Genomic DNA, 18,407 nt, shown 5'->3' with positions numbered 1-18,407 from the left:
GAAGCAGGAACCCAAGTCCAGCCAGGGTCTCCATCCTGTCTTGATATGTCCATTTGTGCAATGGACCTCAGTAGCACTGGGAGTCATTGGGAAAGCAGATGTCACCAGGAGCCATTCAGTTATCAAGTTACTAGAGAAGCCCAGGCCAAACCAACAACACCGAGAAACGCTCCAGACACACAGGATGGCAGCTGGGTGAGTGGGTGGTACGCAACTGGGCATCAGAAGCTCACACCATGATCTTTTTCCTTCCCAACTACACATGAGCTTTCTAGACCCAGCGCTATGCCGCCTGCACCTGCATCCTTTGAGAAACCCCACTTCTGGGCCCTAACAGATGTGCAATGCACGGTCAGTGCATTCAAGGAGAAACACCTCCGCAGACCGCCTCTGCCCCTGGGGTGTCCACTATAAAGTTTCACATACGCGACTTCAGCCGGACTGTCTGTTCTCCACAAATGAACTGTTTCCACAGCGATTCAAAAGGTCTATGTCTGCGCACCCCTCTGCGGGCGGCATTTGACATTTTCCCTGACATTTTAACTGCCTGGAGGGACCTCGTCCTCGGCGAGCACCCACTGGCTGTGCTGCACCAGCTGCCTGCAAGAAGCCCTTGAGGATGAATAAAGAAATCAGTGAGCAAAGGCTGCCATCGTGGACTCCACACAGCACCTGCCCACGGGGTTCTGCTTAGACCAAGTTCAGGAGGGCAGCGAAAACTCGTCTGCTTCTTATCCTTGAGCTGCTGGCCAGATGCTTGGTTTCCTTCCTTCCTTCCTTCCTTCCTTCCTTCCTTCCTTCCTTCCTTCCGTCCTTCCCCCCCCACACACACACCTTTTTCACTTTCTTTCTGAGTGCACGGAGCCCATGGATTCATGCATGACAAGCACCCACTCAGCCACTGAGTCTGTCCCAGCCCAGTACAGGAAGGCAGGGACGCTCACCTGGGGAAAGAGGTGTGGGACACCCACGCCAGGCTCACAGCATGAAGACCCCTTGTGGCAGCTATGCAGCCCCTCTGCTGATGGGACCCCCATTCTCTGTACCTGCGAGCCCCGGCTCACCCCACCTGCCTCCTATCTATGTTCACCAGGCTTAGCAGGAGGCACACGTGCTTGTGACCCTGGCACTGCTGCCCCTGGCTCTTCCTCAGGTGCCAACCAGCTGGGTACGCAGAGAGTCCTAGGCAGACAACCAGGCCCGTGACCCCGCTCGAACAGCCTAGCCTTGCCACGGGGTGCTCCACCCTTTGAAAGACACCTTTTGGACTACCAGTGGGCATGGGTCTGCTCAGAACTGAGTCCTCCCAGGCGGGTCTGTGAGGCCCACAGGAGAGGCCTACATTGACGAGGGGAGTCAGGCTCCAGGCTGGGAGCTCAGCGATCCCCAGGAGCATCTCAGCCCTGTCCTGGACAGAGAGCAGCAGTAACCCGCATCTGCTGGCTGCTCACAGTGCAGAAGCAGCTCAGCCATGAACACAGGGAGACGGGGGCTCTGTCTCAGTCATCCAAGGGCTGCAGGTTGCCGCTTCTGCAGCTGCCTCTCTGGAAAGGTGCTTCCTGAAGGCAAAGGACAAGCCCTTGTGGCCTCGCTGACACACCGTGCACCCCGATCCCCCACTTTTTTTACTTAATTTTTAAGTGAGTAGCTACATTAATTACATGTCCCAGAGGCCTAAAAAGACTGATTCAAAATATGTGAGACTCATTGGATTTTTTAAATGTCCTGAAGTATTTGTTTTCCACTCAAATCCTGTGGGCATGACAGAGGAGCTGGAGAGATGTATGGGCCAGGTGTGGTGGTGCATCCCTGCAGCCCCGCACTTGGGAGGCTGATGCAGGAGGATCATTTCGAGCTCACGGCCAGTCTGAGCTACACAGTAAGTGCAAGGCCAGTCTGGACTGCATAGTGAGACGCTGTCTCACAAAACAAAAAACCAAAACAAAATAAAACAAAAAAGGAAGAATGAAAGAATTGAAAAAGAAAAGAAAGGAAGCTGCAGGTGGAAGAAAGGCTGGAGAGATGCTCGTCCTCGTGGGCTTTGAATATGAAAACGCCCGAGGCCAAGGCCTCCAGGCAGCTCTAGAGGCTGGAAGAGGTGGGGCACGGAGCCCCCCCGAGAGCCCGGGGCGGGGGACTCAGCTCTGCTCACAGCCTCTCGGTTCTGTGACACTCGTGTCAGACTTCGGCCTTCGAGACCGAGCAGCGGTTAGTCACTCTGTTTTAAGCCACCAAGTGCCGGCAGGGACGGAAGGGAACTCGGCTTCCTCGGTAATGAAGCCCATGTGTGGCGGGAGCGGATCCGCCCGGCTTCCCGCTCCAGCTCCAGAGCGAAGCCTTTGTTCTTTCCTCCAGCAGTGGCAACAGGGAGCGGCCTGGCAGCTGTCACCTCCTGGCCTTGGGAGCTCAGATCATAAACGTTGCCGTTGTTCCCATCGACCTTGGCCGTCCACCCGTCCACCCGTCCACCCGTCCATCCAGCCTTTCACAGAGATTTGCCGAGCACCACCCTGCCAGCTACTGTGCTAAGCCTTGGGGTACAGCCACCCATGTCACCCAAAGTCCCTGCTTCCTGTAGCCAATGTCCTCACACCCTCGGAGGATGAGCCCACCTCTCAATGCTGTAGACGGCTCGGCCAGTGGATGGATAAACAAATGCTGTCTAGCCATCGCCCGTGGAATACTACTCTGCCATAAAAAGGAATGGAGCTCTGACACAGGCTGCAGCGGAGATGAGCCTTGACAACAGGGGGCCGAGCAAAGCAAGCCATTCACAAGGAGCACAGATTGCACAAAGCCATTAATACAAAATGTCCAGATTAGGCAAATCCCTAGAGACAGAGCAGACTGCTGGTTGCCAGGCAGGGAGGGGAGAGTGGGGAGCGGTGCTAATGAGAACGGGCTTTCATCTGGATAATGAAAAACTTTCAGAACCAGATGGTGGAGATGGTTGCACACCAATGCAAATGTATTTAAGCCCCTGAATTATATGCTTTAAATGGTTTAAATGGCAACGTTTTTGTTATGTTCCATTACCACAATGCAAAAAAAAAAAAAAAAAAAATCAAAAGAACAAGGCAGTGAAATTCCGAGCACCTCTTGGGGGCGTCTGGTTTGCTCTATTCCAACTGCATGGGGGCCCCAGGGAAGCTCGGGCTTTCACGCAACAGTGCCCAGCTTGCCCTGACCCCCTCACCCCGGCTGGCCCTCCTGCAGTGGCTTCCCAAGCAGCTCTGCCTGACCCAGCTCCGGCCCGCCCCACTCGTGCTGTTTGGTGGCTCCTCGGGGCTGCCAAGCAGTAAGCGCACGCAAACCCTTTTCAAGTATATCATTCAGGGGCTTCAGTGCATCCGTGTTCACATCTCCTCTAACTCAGACCATCTGGCCACGGGTGTTCTAGCCAGCCCTGACCCCTGTGTGGGTTCCATGTGTCCCGGAGTGGGGGAGGGACGGGAGGGGAGAGCGGCCAGAGATCCAGGCAGATGAAGTGGGTGACACCCTGTGGGGGGACCCTCAGGAGAGTTTAGAGCGACTCAGCGCAGGGGCCTGAAGCACGTCTCCGCTCTGCTTCCACGTCCTCCCAGGGCAGGAAGAGAATTCGTGCTTTCTGGTACATCCATTCAAGTCTGCCTGCGAGACAGCCCACTGCCAACACAAAGGGTGGCTTTAGTGACCACCCGGGACAAAATTCTCATCAACAATCTGGGTGCAGCTCTGCCTCTGGGGCTCAGATGCTGCCTTCTGGCACCGGTACCGGTGCTGGGGCGGGTGCCGGACCCTTCGGGACCTGGGGGCCTGAGGGCCACCGCCCTGCGTGCGGGCCCACGCTGGACGCCCCGTCCTGGCCAGGCTGTCCGCGCGGCTGACTGCTTTAAATAACGCCGGCCGCTTTTGCAGCCGATGGCAGGCTGGCGGGATCAATCGGGTACACTGAGACAGATTACCAAGCAGGTGGCTTCGGGCTAAAGATAAATTGTGTCCTCATGTAACTTGGGAGGAGTGGGCTGTGCACAGCTCCTAATGTGCAAAGCAAGATTGTTGAGTTACTTCTTTCTGCCGGGAAGCCCAGGTTGGGTTCCGAGAAGGCCGGAAGGCCCCACCCCCACCCCACCGCACCCTGGTTCTGCAGGTGTGCAGGGTGCAGCTCTGCTGGGCAGGGTTTCCCAAGGCCGTGGGGATCCCGCAGGTTCCCACCTGCCCCTTGCAGCCACCAGCCACGCACGCACGCATATCCACTGCCTGCCGCCCCTGCTCCCGGCCACCCCTCCTCCTGCTGCCGTTCACCCCACAGAGCCTGGCCTGGCTGCTCTGCAGAGACTGTGGACCGAGACCTGCCCTCCAGAGACGTCTGCAGCTCCTCCCTCCCGGGACCACCTGGGCGCCCCTGGCCTCTGTCCCCACACTTCCTCCTCTGCTCACAGCGTGGAGCAGCTCCGCGCTCCACACACCGCCGTCCCCACAGCAGCATCCGGTAAAGCAGCCGTGTGGCGGCCACGCGGAGACCGCAGACCTCCCTTGCCACCGCCCTGGCTGCCATCAGTTCTAGCCTGCTCTGCAGCCCTCGGGGCTCCTGTGGCTGAAACAACCTGCACGCCCAAGACCCAGACCCTGGCTGGCTGCGCCCTGCCTCTCTGTGTCCTCGGGACAGGGAGGTCATCTCTCTCGTGCCTCCCGGGATGCCACCAGCCACCATGGCCCAGGCGTCTCCCACCTCCAGCTCTGCCCCTGGGCGGAGCTTCAGCAGATGGTTTTGGGACAGTGCAGACATTTGGTCTACAAGGCACACATCCTATGTGTGTGCACGTGTGTGTGTTTCGTGTGTTTCGTTCCACACAGTTTTGTCACATGGGTAACCACCGCATGATAATGCAGAGAGGTTTCCTGCTCCCAGGGTCTCCCATTTAACCACTAACCCTAGCAACAAATACTCTGCTTCTGTAATTTTGGGTTACACAGTTACACAGAACTGTCCAAGACTGGCCTTCCCTCGTGCCCAGCGTTCCTGAGATCCATTTGTTTCCCAAACACCCACAATGCATCCTTTTCACGGCTGACTGGTATTCCAACATGTGGATGCACCGTGGTTAATCACTCACCCCGGGCGGCCCCTGGGTTTCTAGTCTCGGGACACCGCCCAGGAAACTACCATGAACTCATATGCACACATTTGGGGTGAAACAGAAGACTTTGTTCCCCTGGGAATAATTCCCAGGAGTGTAACTGCTAGGTCAAATGCAAAGCTGGTTTTTAAAAGAAACTGCCAAACTTTTCCAGAGTAGTTCCCCAGGCCCACGGGTCACACAGGGGACGTCAGCTTCTCTGTGTCCAGCCAGCCTTGGCTGTGAGGACAAGGTTTCCTTTTGCTTTGGTCCACTCTGCCCTGCTCTGCAGGAGTGGATGGGGGTTCTCTCCCAGCTGGACCCATCCCCAGCCGCCATGCCGTTCAGTTCAGTTCCGTTGCCCCATGGACATGTCTCGTCTTCCCCCAGCCCTCACTGAGCTGCACACAGGGGACAGGACTGCTCCGCGCTGGCCACACCCCCGCGTGTCCCAGACGGGCTGCGCACACCACCCTCGAGGGGACTTCCGGCCACCGGTCGCTCCTCTTCTCTGAACTCTGCACAGCGTGAAGGTTCTTACTTTTGGCCTATGTTTTCTTTCAGGAATTGTGCTTTTGATGCCACCTCTAAGAACTCTTCACCAGGCTCTTAGGTCCCAAAGATGGTCCCTTGCATTTTCTTTCCTGAATATTTTGTAGTTACTGGTAAACCTTTGATCCCTTTTGACTGACTCTTGGTTTTTTGCTTTGCTTTTGCTGTTGTTGTTGTTTACAGTACAAGGAATTGAACAAGGGCCTTCACTGAGCTGTTCCCCAGACATCTTTCTTTATTTTTTACTTCTTTATTTTGAGACAAGTTCTCAGACAAGTAAGTTGCTCACACTAGCCTTGAACTTGAGGCCTTCCTGCTTCAGCCTCCCAGGGTGTTGGGATTACAGGCCTCCTGCCTCCTCCTGTGCTCTGTCTCAGGTGACATGGGTACTACTACCCACTGTAGGCCCCCAAAGCCCGCTGTCCCTGGAGCGGCTTCCATCCACACCTGGAGAGGAGCCCAGACTATTGCCCTCACGGCTGCACCAGGGCACACGTCAACTAGTGACTTCCCCGGGTGGCCGCCCACATGGTCTCCCAGGTGTGCTCTCAGCTCCTAACCTCCCAGCTCCATCCCCTCCCACTCTCCCTCCCTCAGGCTCCCCTGTAGCCCCCCACCCCACCTCATGTTTCCAGGACCTCCAGTCCCCCCATCTCTGCCAGGACACCCACGACCATGGCACAAGTAGGATGCGACCGCCTTACCCCAAGGGCCAGGTGAGTTCTCCAACTCCAATCCGCACCACCTGCATCCCCTGGATGGAGTGGGCACTGACTCCACACCCCACAGGGGCTATCGACTTTCCCTCCATTGCCCAGACGTCAGCTGCCCAGCGGTGCTTTGTGCCTCAGGGATCGGCCCCGTGCGCCCCTCTAGACCTGAAATCTGGATGAGGCCGGCTCTCTGCAGGACAGGGTCGGTCTATCAGGGACGAGTCTCCTCCCAGCTCCAGCCCTCAGTTTCCCCATCTGCAGGCCAATCCTTTGAGGTCTGGGTTCAAGTCCTGTTATCCTCTGTACACTCATGGGCCTCAGAATCTGGCACAGTTGGTTATGGTGGCAAACGCCGGTGCTTCTAGCATTTGGGAGGCTGAGGCAATAGGGTCATCGTGAGTTCAAAGCCAGCCTGGGCTGCCTAAACAGCAAAAGGACAAGGAAAAGAACTCAGTGCAGAGCAGCAGCTCAGGAAAAGGAGCAGATAGGCAGACATACAGAAGCCCAAGAGGGGACAGAATACAAACACCAGACATACCAGCTCCCTAAAGCAAAGGCCAGCGCGAGCCCAGGCGGGAATACTGAGGGTTGAGGGAGGGGACAAAGCAGACAGGAGCCACAGTGACCCGGGCCACCCAGCAGGGACACTTGGGCTCTCCATGGACAGGTGGAGCAGGTCCCCAAACCTGGGCATCTGGAGCACAGGCCCGGCCCGTGGGGGAAGAGGCCAGCAGTGGACAGAAAGGGAACTGGAGAACATAGAAAGATGAGAAAGAGCCACTGAGGGCCACACAGGGCTTTGTGCAACCGTGAGGGTTCACCCAAGAGGACAGGAGCAGCCTGGACCTGGTAGAGGTGGCTGGCACTGACACAGCCACAGAGGGTCCAGTTGGAGTAGCCACCCTCTCCCCATGGGCAGGACTGTGGCCTACGGGGTCTGTGGGTCATGATGCAAAGCACAAACATGGAGTCAAATCTGGGGTTCCTTCCAGGGAATTCACGGCAGCAACAACAAAGACAATAAGCCAGGGTCAGACAGCACCAGGAGCTCACCTGTGCATGCAGCCCAGCCCAGACCCCAAACAGAAATTCAGGCCTCTGCCCAAAGAGATGGACGCCAGCTTACACAAGCGGCCTCCTCCTGCTGTTCTATAAATTCACACATCGCCCCGACACTCTTCTCCGGAGCAGCCTCCTCCTGGCCACAGTAAATCGAGTGCATCCAGCAGCGGAGGCTTCAGGAAACCTTTACCAGACTCCCTGCAGGGGAGCTGCCCAACCCAGCTGCCCTGTCCTCTGCAGGGCCTCAGATCCAGGAGTCCTGGCCAGCAACCCCCGCTAACTCTGCCCTCCCGTCCTCCGGCCCTGACTCCAAGCTCTCTTCTCCTCTTCGCATGGTGTTTTTAGCAAGGATCCCTCATCTTTGGACCAAGCCCAGCTGTTACCCTGGAGGCCACCAATAAATTTCTTAGGCAAATAAAATTGACGGAAAATTAGCATAAGAAGCCTTAAATTAACAGGATGTAATTTTATGAGTATCTCACAAGCCAGTCAAAGATGTATGTCAGCCCGGGGTGAGTCAACACTTGAAAGTGTCTTTCATTATATAATGCTGCTAATTTTTTTCAAATGTAAGCAGTGTGCTTTCTTCCTAAACATTGTGTTCTTTGTTCTGAAATTTGGAAAAATAAGTTCTCTTTAAAGCCATGCTTTGCATAACCACAGAGCAAAGCAGGAGGCTGGATCAGAAGTGCTGGCCTCCTCTCCGTCTAGGGAGCCCCCCACCATGCCCTGTCCTTGGGCACAAGGGACTCCATGCCCTGGTCACAGTAACTGGCAGCTGGGAGACTTCCAGACAGGCCGTGTGGGAGGGGACCGGTCACCCCTCCTCCTCTCTGCAGGGCCTGGCCAGGTGCAGGCCTCAGGCTGCGAGGACCCAGCCCTGGCTGGGCACCTGGCTGGGCACCTGGCTGAGCACCTGTAGTGCAATGCGTGTGCTGGGCACCAGGGCAGGCTTGCCCGGCTCCACCTTGAGGTGCAATGCACACAGTCTTTCAGGAAGCAGGAAGTGTTACCAAGTGGGCAGACTGGCTGCCCAGAGCACCCTGGGGCGCCACAGCTGACTCCCCACAGCCCAAGGTCAGAGGAGGCTGCAGAGGGCCCAAGCACAAAGCAGACCTCAAGTGCTACCACTGTCAGCTGGGCTCTGGGGACTGCCGCACTGGGAGAGGCTGATGCAGAAGGCTTACCCCGAGTCCCGCCCAGCTCTTCTCCCAGCCCGTGTTCCTGGACAGACAAGGGCCCCAGGAAGCAGCTGACCCTGGGTCATCTCTCTGCCTGCCCCCAAAGGTAGGCCTTGGGAAGGAAGTGGCATGGTAGCCCCTGGCAGGTAGACAGGGGGGGAAGTCACCTCAGAGATGAGGACGAGCCCAGGCATGTGAAGGAGGTGGGAGGCAGAATTAAGAATGAGAGTGAGAATGTGTCCCTCCTTGTCCCTACATCCTCTCAGTGGCAGGAAGCCCTGCCAGGATGACAGGCAGATCCCCTGGGCAGAAGGACGACGGACAAGGAGCCCTCTCTACTTCTATGCATGGAGTGTTGGCCTGTCTCGCTTACTGCCTCCGTTTCCACTTCTGGACAAAGCCAGGGACATGGTCTGCAGGGGACCTGTCCACAGTGATCATCTGTCATGCAGCACTGGGGACCCTCTGCCCCTGTAGCCACTACCCAGCTCTCTCCATCCCCAGATCCTGGCCCCTTCCCAGTGGCTACCATCAGCCTGCTCTGCAGAGCAGAGCAGAGCAGCAGAGCTTCCCCCAACAGGGGCCACGTGCTGTCCCTCCCGAGCTCGGTGGTGGAAGGGATGAGGGCCCAGAACTAATCTCAATCGTCCCAGACCCTCCAGCTGCACCAGCTGTGCACTCGGGGCTTTTCCAGGGCTGCCCATGTCCAGGGCACAGCCACCCACTGCTATGGACAAGTGAGGAAGACGGGGTCCTAGGGGAGCCCAACCTGTGTCCATGATTCAGAGCTCTGGATTCAGACCAGCTTGCTTATCTCACGCTCACATCTGCCCAGGGGAGCCCAGAGCACCAGACACAGAAACAGGGCAGTGAGGCTGCCTCGGGGAGGGCAGGCAGAGACCGGAGCAGGAGGCCTGGGAGCCACAGCTCATTACGGAGATGCCTGGCTCCGGCAGGTTGGTCAGGACAACCATCAGAGGGCCACTGTCATGGAAGAGGAGGACGCAGAGGGGAGACTGAGCCCCAGGCACTATGGTCAGCAGGGACCAATGTCCGGGCACCTCCCCCCTGCCACGCTGGCAGGCCTGACTGTTGTGCAATGGCTCATTGAGTTATTTCCGTTGGATGCCAGTAAACAAGCGGCCACAGAGTTTGCCATCTTGGCCCTGATTCCGTGCCAGGGGGACGCTCGGTCCTGACTCACCTTCCCACGACGTCCAGCCGCAGCAAGCACAGGGGTCCTGCCCACACAAGAGTCCTGGCTGCAGGATGGGACATGAACAGGCTGGCAGCTGGCTTTATGGGCTTGGCTCCTCGGCGTCCGTCTGTCCCCATGGCGCCAAGGTCTGGTGGGAGCCAGACCTGGACGCAGCGTTTCCCCGCAGCTGTGAGCGACCATCCGACACCAGGCTCCCCACGGGCAAAGAGACATGTTCCCAAGAGGGTTTGTCACAGGCCACTCTGGGACCCCTTCTCTGTTGCTCTTGTTTTGGGAAATTCAGTCTTCACCAGTCCCAAGCATGGTCAATCTTCTCAGTGGATGCACTGGAGTACAGAGCAGCACAGAGCAAACAGGGCATGGCACACAGGAGTGCAGACACGGGCCAGCAACTGATCAGCAACCTACCCTGCAGGACAGGACACCTACAGAAGGACCAGGGACAAGCTTCTGGGCCTGCACTGGAAAACAGGTGCAGCCCAGAAATCCTGCAGTGGTCCCAAAAGCCCAGTCCAGATCACATTGCAGCACTGAGACTGGGGCCCCCCCAGAGGCCTTTATTTCCCATAGACCCAGAGGCCAGAAGTCCAAGGTCAAGGTGTCTACAAGGCTGGCTTCTTTCAAGGCTGGGCAACTGCCGCCTGCCCCGTGGCTCCCTGGGGCCTCCCCCCTGCGCGTGTGTGCACAAGGACCTAGGCCAGGAGGACTGAGGGACAGTGGGACTTCACCTCAGCTTCGTCACCCTCCAAAGACCCCACACCTAGGCACGGTGACATCCTGAGCTCCCAGGACCCTCAGGAGGGACAGGATTCATCCCCTAATGAGGCATGAAAGTCAAACATAGAACATTTGAAAAGCAAGAACAAAGGTGATAAAATTCAAAGAACATCCCCCCCACCTTTGGGTCCCCAGGGCTAGAGGTGGTGGGCCAGAACAGGACCTAAGGCTTAATCAGGACAGGCTCTCAGCAGGACACAGCGAGAGCTAAATGGGAGCACACTTCATCTCAGAGGCATTAATCTGCCCTGAAATCAGCCAAGTATTCATCATGATGATGCCAATTTTCCCAGAAAATTAAACTATCGCAGTCCGGGTGGGAGGACCTGAGCCATCACCCGCCCCAAATGCCATCCTCAAGTGCCCTAGTCCGCGCCTCGGCCCGCGGGTGTGACGGATTCCATTACCGCGGATGCTCACGAAGCCTCTTTTTCATGTCCAGAGATTGCGGGGATCTGACAGCCACCTCCTGAGAGCTGGTGGGCGGCTGTCACCGCGACGCATTCTCTTGGACATGAGCTTTCGCGAGTGTCTTCGGTAATGGCCCACTTCAAGAGATTGAGGATCGGGCGAAAGCTTGTCAGAACCTTCTGTTCTCTCCAGCCCATTATCAAGTCGTAGAACTCCTGAATTACAGAGAAGCCAGTGGCAGGCTGCATCTGAGCCAGGCAGGACAACAGCCCATGTCCAAGGGACCCCAGCCCAGCCCTGGATTCCCACCACAGTCACCCGGGCTGGACAGTGTCCTGTCTGTGCTCAGAGCCAGACAGTCGCTGCGGTCCTCAGTGTAGGACTGCAGGCCTTGAGCTTTGGGAGGACCCCATTGTCCCCGAGTGTGACATAAGGACCTGGGAGGACAAAGCGCCTCCTGGGGGCTGTCCCCACGACCTCTGGAGCCAGCTACTCCCCATCTTCAGTTGCCTCTTTCCTGTAGTTTTTCAGGATGCCTCTTGGTTTCAGACAGGTGGGTTTGCTCCTCTTACCCCTATTTCCTGGCATATAATTATCAAGCACCTAGAACACTGAATTGTGCAAACCCAGGCCCCAGGGAGCCCACCTGCAGGCTTCGTCTGCACTCTTGGATGTGTGCTGCGACAGGCAGAGCTCTTGTTTCTGTGTGTAAGCGTGGCTTCCGCTGTAAGTATGTTTTGTTGTGCTCTGCAGCTCCTGTTTCTTACTTTTTTCATTCAACAATATGCCTTACAAATCTGTCCGCATAGCTTGTTGCAGTGTGTGCTTCGGGGATTTCGACAAGTTCACAAATTCCATGTTCTGCATCTTTCCGTTATCACTGGTGCCCCGGGGCAAACACATGGGAACCGTCACCCGCCTGCACCAAGCTGCAGACAGAGAGGAGCCTCTCTGGGGTCCCCTTTACGGGCCCAGGCCTCCCCTTGCATGTGTAGGAAAAAGGGAGGCTGCAGAGGCGAGAGCCACGCAGGCTGGGTGGGCAGAGCACTGCCTGGCATGCATTAGGCCCTGGGTTCATACTCAGCACTGAGAAGGAAAGACACACAGACCAGCTGTCCCCGTGGGACCCCAAGAGCAAAGCACTGACCTGCCTTCCTCACTTCTCTCCCGTACTTGTGTTACCAGCTAGGTTTTTCTTTACAAAACTGCTATTTCATTATTATCTTTGCGTTTTCACCCCAGATCACCACTGGAATACAGCGTCTCTTCACCCGCTGGCTGGCCTAGCAGCTTTTCTCCTTCGAAGGGCCCATCGTGTTCTGCAAGCAGCCCTAATTGGTTTCTGAGTCTCTCTTGTGCTCCAGAGAGCAGTCCCTGCCACAGTCCTGCTGAAAATGCATCACAGCCTGACATCTGCTCTTGTCTGGGAGTCCACTCTAATTCTGACGCAGGCAAACCCAACAGCAAGTGGTCCTGAGGGTTATGTTTTGTAAAAGACCTTAACCAGTCCCACCTCTACCTGGAGATCACAGAGGTACTCTGCACATGTTTAATTCATGGGGCAGTTTCAGCCCTCACATGTATGTTGAATCATTTATATTTAACCTGCCCACATTCCCCAGGCATGTGACGCCTGAGGAGACCCATCTAATTCTTCCTGTATACAAGCGGCCAGCTTTCCTTGCAAGGGTGAAAAATTCATATTTTTCCCTCCGGCTTCTGATTTCCCTGGTAGCTTTTATCCTTGGTTCTCTGTATCATCCAGTCTTGAGCCAAAATAAGTGTTAAAAGATGGCCTCTGCATTAAGCATGTGCAGATTTTCCATTTCTGGTCATGAATCCCCACAAAACTCAGTACCACAATTATGTACATAGCACTTCCAAGGTGCTACGTACCATATCGTGAGAGTGGATGTGCATGGGTTCCGCGTGTCACAAAGGGTCTGGAGGCTCCTCGAAGTCTGGTATCCACTGGGACGCTGGAACCCATCCCGCTGATACCCAGAACCCTCTGTAAAGGGAGTGGCTTGAATCTCTGTGCTTTTTTTATTACTGTGGCATGGTAGGTGGGACTCTACGATCCTCTGAAGAGCTCCGCAGTGTCGATCAGCTTGCACTGCTGGGAGGACCCCCTGGGTCCCCCATGGGGTATCAGACCTGGGGTGTGTTCCTAACCAGGTGACTCAGAGTTGGTCACAAAGGAGTTATCCTGTGGCCTGCACCAAATGAGCCTGGGCTTTTCCTGAATGTGAAATGGGGTCTGATGAGCGAGGCGGTCCATCCCGGGCTTTGCAGAAAAAAGAGCCATCTGGTTGGCAGCACAGGTAGCCTCTGGCGACTGGGAGTGGCTTCCTGTGGACACAGTGAGGACCTGAATCCTCATCCACGCCAGACTCAACTAGACAAACCCCAAGAAAGAACTCAGGGGAGACTTGGTGGTACCGATCAGACTTCTGACCTGCAGAACTTTAAAAATAAAAATAAAAATAAACTAATTTGCTACACAGCCAAAGAAAATGGACGCATTGTCTCTGTAGGATTTCTCCATGCTGGGCTCCTCCTCCCTACCCTCAATCCCAAGCTTTCCTTTTAAAATAAACTTCGCAAGTTGTGGACATTATGGCTTATATATATTTTAAAATGAGTTTGTCAAGTCTCTCAAAAAGTCCAGCTGGTATTTTGAACAAAATTACATGAAATTTATAGATTAATGTGGGAAGATTTGACATTTTGACAATTTTAAGCGTCCGTGAAATGGTCTCTCTCCACTTGTGTATGGATTCCTTTATGTCCTTTCAGTGTTTTCAATTTTATCTCTCCCCTCTTCGTGTCTTCTTTTGTGTCCTTCACATTTCAGAGAAAATTTGGTCTTTTCCCCTAAAGCGTTTTTCTGCATTTGTTTCTGACCTAATTTCTAGATCCTTCATCCCGTTGGTTCCCCTTGTGAGTGTTTGTCTTTTTCTATTATATTTCTAATTGGTTAATACTGGCATAGAGGAAAGCCCCTAATTTTAGTGAGCTGATCTCCTATTCAGCAGTCTTGCTAAACTCTATTATTAGTTTCAATAAATTTTCTGTTCATTCTGTCAGGTTTCTGTACGGGTAACACACAACCCGGGCCTGCTGACAGCTGTGTCTGTCTCTCCCCCTCTGCTCCTCTCAGCCTTCGGCTTCCTCGGTCAGGTCCGGCCCCAGCCAGAGCCGCTCCTCCGGGCTGGACAGCTGCGGTGTCTCCAGTGGCCCTTTGCCCAGTGCGAGGGGCTGAATCTGAAGGGCATCTGCACGGTAGCTGGTTTTCTGCAGACGGCTCCATCGGCAGAGGCTGTGCCACAGTAAAGCCTTCGTTCCCATGAGTGTCTCCTGAGCTGTGTTTTGCTGTTTGCTTGTCTGTTTCTCTGTTTGGGCTACAGTCCTGGGGCATGAACCTGGATGTTCCGCTGAGCTGCACCCCCAGCTTTTAATTTTTTTGTGAACTGTATTTGTGGCGGGGTCTCCCTTGGTCCCCACGTCACCTGAGGATTATTTTTAAGTCACTATTTGATGTGGAACTTTTCCAAACATTTCTCAACTGCTTAGTCCTTTAATACGGTAGACAGCACATTCTCCAGCTTTCTGCTGTTCAGTCGTTTTTGCATTCCTAGAATAAATTCCTAGAATAAATTCCACAAAACCATTTTTTAAGATACATAGGATTAGTTATCTAGAAACATTTTGAATTTTGCAACAATTTTTCTATATTAAATAGAACTATTTTTTTCTTATATTGACCAAACCCAAATTGGGAATTCAGGTTAGTTTAGCCTCATAGAATGAGTTAGGCAGTTACTCTTTATTTTCATGATTCTGAAAAATGGTCCCTAAGCGTATTTATCTAATTTGACCCTTAAATATTGAGCAAAGCCCTGATGCAAAGCTGTGTAGAATTAATCATTTTTCGAGAAGCCTGTCTTTGTCATTTCAAATTTCTCCCTTTTCTTCACTCATGTGTTCTTTCATTTTGTTTTTGTTGTGGCTGGGTGCAGAGCCTGAGGCCCACAAGCGCTGTACCACTACGACAAAAGCCCAGCCCGACCGCCACTTCAGTGTCCTGAGAGCTCAACTGCGTTACGCTACTGCAGTATCTGTAATAACGTCTCTACCTTTATTTATTTTTGACTAATTGGAATGTCAATCTAACAGTTTTGATGACAATTCTGACTCTTAACTTCTCTAGTTTTCGCTGGTTGTGAGTGCCTGTATTTCAGTGTCACCTTTCAGGGGTTCCTCACTGTTTTTTGTTTTCTTTCCATAACACTGTTTTTATAAAGGAATAATTTATATATAATAAAGTACCCAGATTGTAAGTATACAGCATGGTGAGTTTTGGCTAATGTGCACACTCCTGTACCCAATTCCCAAATCAACATTTAGAACATTTTTTATCAGGTCTTATTCCAGGAGCATCATGACTTTAACACCAGAGCTCGGTTTATGGGCTGCAGACCTTCATGTAAATAGTTTCCCTTGTTCATGTCTAGATTTATTCAGCGTAGTTCCATAGATGGTGATTCCAGAGGCATTTTCCCGTCACTTGCACAATATACTAAATACCTGCAACTTAAAAGAGGAGAGATTTCTTTGGCTCACAGTTTCGGTGAGTTTGGTCCATGGTCAGCTGCTCCAAGGCAGAAGGGGCATTAGTGAAAGGACCTGGTGGAGGAAGGGACCTGGTGCAGCCAAGCAGAAGGAGAGGGAAAGAGGACCATGAGGCAAGAATAAACTCCCGGGTCACTCCTTCAGTCACTCGTCTGCTTCAACGGGGCCCTGCCTCCGAGCACACACACCAGTGAGCTCCTTAATGAACTGATCCACTGGTGTACACAGCACCTCGGGGCTCCAACCATCCGCAAAGGCCTCACCTCTGAACCCAGGAGATTCGGAGGGTTATTTTAGATCCAAACCATAACAGTCACACAGGTGTTGCATGGATCAGTCAGATGTTCTTGATGGCAGGGAATAATTTTCCCAAATAATCTATAATGTATTTATTCATCACCCGTGGAGAACATGCAGTTTGCTTCTGGTTTTTAGCTGTTACAAATAAAACAGCCACATATGATTTTATATAAAAATTCAGAGATTTATGTTATTTCTCTCAATTAAGTACCTAAGAGTAGAGTTACTTAATGACCAGGTAAGGGTACATTTATATCTATAAGATCATCATGAAATACCACATAACTCATAAGTGTGCACAATTTTTACATTTTAATTTGCAAAACAGAAAAAAGTTCTCCAGTGATTGCAGGATTTGTCCCAAGAAAGGTCTTTTGCCATCATACTTTGCAAAAATACAGAAGATGCCATCTATGAGGACCCACAAGACACTGAACCTGCAGTGCTTTGACGATGGACTTCCTGGTCTGTAGATCAGAGAGAAACAAATGTTCATTGTTGATAAGCTATCTGGTTTGTGGCATTTTGTGACAGCACCCCAAACAAACTAAAATCTTTTATTTTCCTTTGGAAAATACCTCACAGTACAATGGCTGGAACATGTTTAACATTTTAAGGAGTTGGAAAATGTTCTCAAAGGGGTCATGTAGAAACTCAGTTGTGCTGTATTCTTATCAACACTGGGTGTGGTGAGTCTTTCCAATTTTACTCATCCAATTAGATCTGCAGGGGTGTCTCCCTGAGGACTCACTACAGCTCCCTAATGACTACTGACAAGCATATCTGCCATCCATGGATGTCTTCTTCACCAGGTGAGTTTTTAATTATTTTGTTCATTGTAAAAATTAGATTGCTTTTATAATTGAGTCAACAGCTTTATATATTTTAGATAAAAGTTATTTGTCAAATATATGCTTTAAAGATATTTTCTTCCAGCCTTCTTGTCTTTTTATTCTCCTAAAATTATCTTTTGAAGATCACAAGGTTTTGCTTTTATCAATTAGCTTTTTACAGAATGTATTTATGATATTCTAATATATCTAAGAAATATTTTCCTAACTCAGTGTCACAAAGATTTTTCTCCTGTGTTTTTTCTTTCAGAAGATACATGGCTTTACATTTTATGTTTTAATCTAGGATAAACTTTGGATTAATTTTTATATGTGATGCAGGTTAATGGGCCAAAGTTTAACTTATAGGCTAAGGCTGGCCAATAGGCCCATCATCACTTGCTGAAAATACCATCCACTCCCTACTTTTTCATTTATATCAAAAGTCAATTTGATATGCTTTTTGTAGTTTATTTCTGAACTCACAATTCTGTGCCATTCACCTTTTTGTCTATCTTGTAGTCAATATCCTTCCATAGCTTTTTAATAAATCTTGAAATCAGGTAGTCACCCCTACAACTTCGTTATAATGTTTATTTATTTAGGTACTGGGGATAAACCCCAGGGCTTGGCGCTGACTGGCCTACTGAGGTAACCCTTCTACAGAATCCTTCTCTACGTTGTTAAAATCACCCAGCTCGGGCTTGAACTTGATGTGCTCTATCTCAGCCGCTAAGAGTGACAGACGTGCACCCGCCTCCAGCTCATTGTTACTTGTTTAGTGTTGTTTTGCCTACTTTTGCTTCCCTGAATTTTCCTTCAAGTCTTAGAAAGCTTTAATTTCTACCAAATTTAAAAAAAAAAAAAACACTGAGATTCAGACTTGGATTGGATTAAATCTGTTGATCAATCTGGGGTGAATTAATATTTCATCGATTTTGAGTTTTGCCCACATCTTCCTCGGGAATTCCGATCACACGTGTACTAGGTTGGAGCAGTCCTACAATGTGCCATGCTCTGCACCGCCATGTTTTCTCTGTGTGTTTCACGGTGAGTGTTTTCTGTTTCTGTACTGGAAGTTCACACTTCTTCCTCGATGTCTAAACGCTGCTAACCGTATCCAGTGCATACTTGGTCAGGGACACTATTGTTTTCACCTCTAGGTGTTCTGTTGGATTATTTAAAATACTCTCCATGACTCTCTTTGCTTAACTTTTGAATGCACGGACACAGCTGGAAGTGGCCTCGATGTCCTCGTCTTAACTCTAACACCAGAGACAGTCCCGGGCTGATTTCCAGTGGCTTCTCCTTCTGAGCTTGCTTCTCTGCTTCCGTGTATCCCGCTCATCTTTCACCGGAGTCTGCACACTGTGAGTTCCACTCTGCTGGGTACTGGGTTTCTATAAATATTCTCCAGCCAGTCTCTGTGTCACAGTTAAACAGCTTGGAAACAGTTCAATCTTTGGAATTTTGCCTTTAAAATTTGTTAGGTGAGACCAGAGAAATGCTTCCTCTAAGGCCAGGACTGAGGGAAAGCAAGGTGCCCGGGAGCAAAACCTGAGGAGATCTGTTCCCAGCTAGGTAAGCGCCAGGGCTGCCTTCACTTGAGCACTGGAGAAATCTCGCTG

At 52.1% G+C, this 18,407-nt stretch overlaps 1 long non-coding RNA gene across 1 annotated transcript; it reads right to left on the bottom strand.

Annotated features, from left to right (window-relative positions):
* Positions 1-5,228: 5,228 nt before the first annotated feature.
* Positions 5,229-7,889, bottom strand: LOC134474192 (uncharacterized). The gene is made up of 3 exons (XR_010044855.1): positions 7,418-7,889; positions 6,356-6,785; positions 5,229-6,098 (listed from the first exon to the last, which is right to left on the bottom strand). It is a non-coding gene; the product is annotated as an uncharacterized LOC134474192 (long non-coding RNA).
* Positions 7,890-18,407: the final 10,518 nt, after the last annotated feature.

Source organism: Cavia porcellus, unplaced genomic scaffold (genome assembly GCF_034190915.1).
Source record: "Cavia porcellus strain 051 isolate PalLab524CR breed Dunkin Hartley unplaced genomic scaffold, mCavPor4.1 scaffold_31, whole genome shotgun sequence".
Lineage (NCBI taxonomy): Eukaryota > Metazoa > Chordata > Mammalia > Rodentia > Caviidae > Cavia > Cavia porcellus.
The sequence above is the reverse complement of the archived record's forward strand: the minus strand, read 5'-3'. Positions and strand labels throughout refer to the sequence as shown.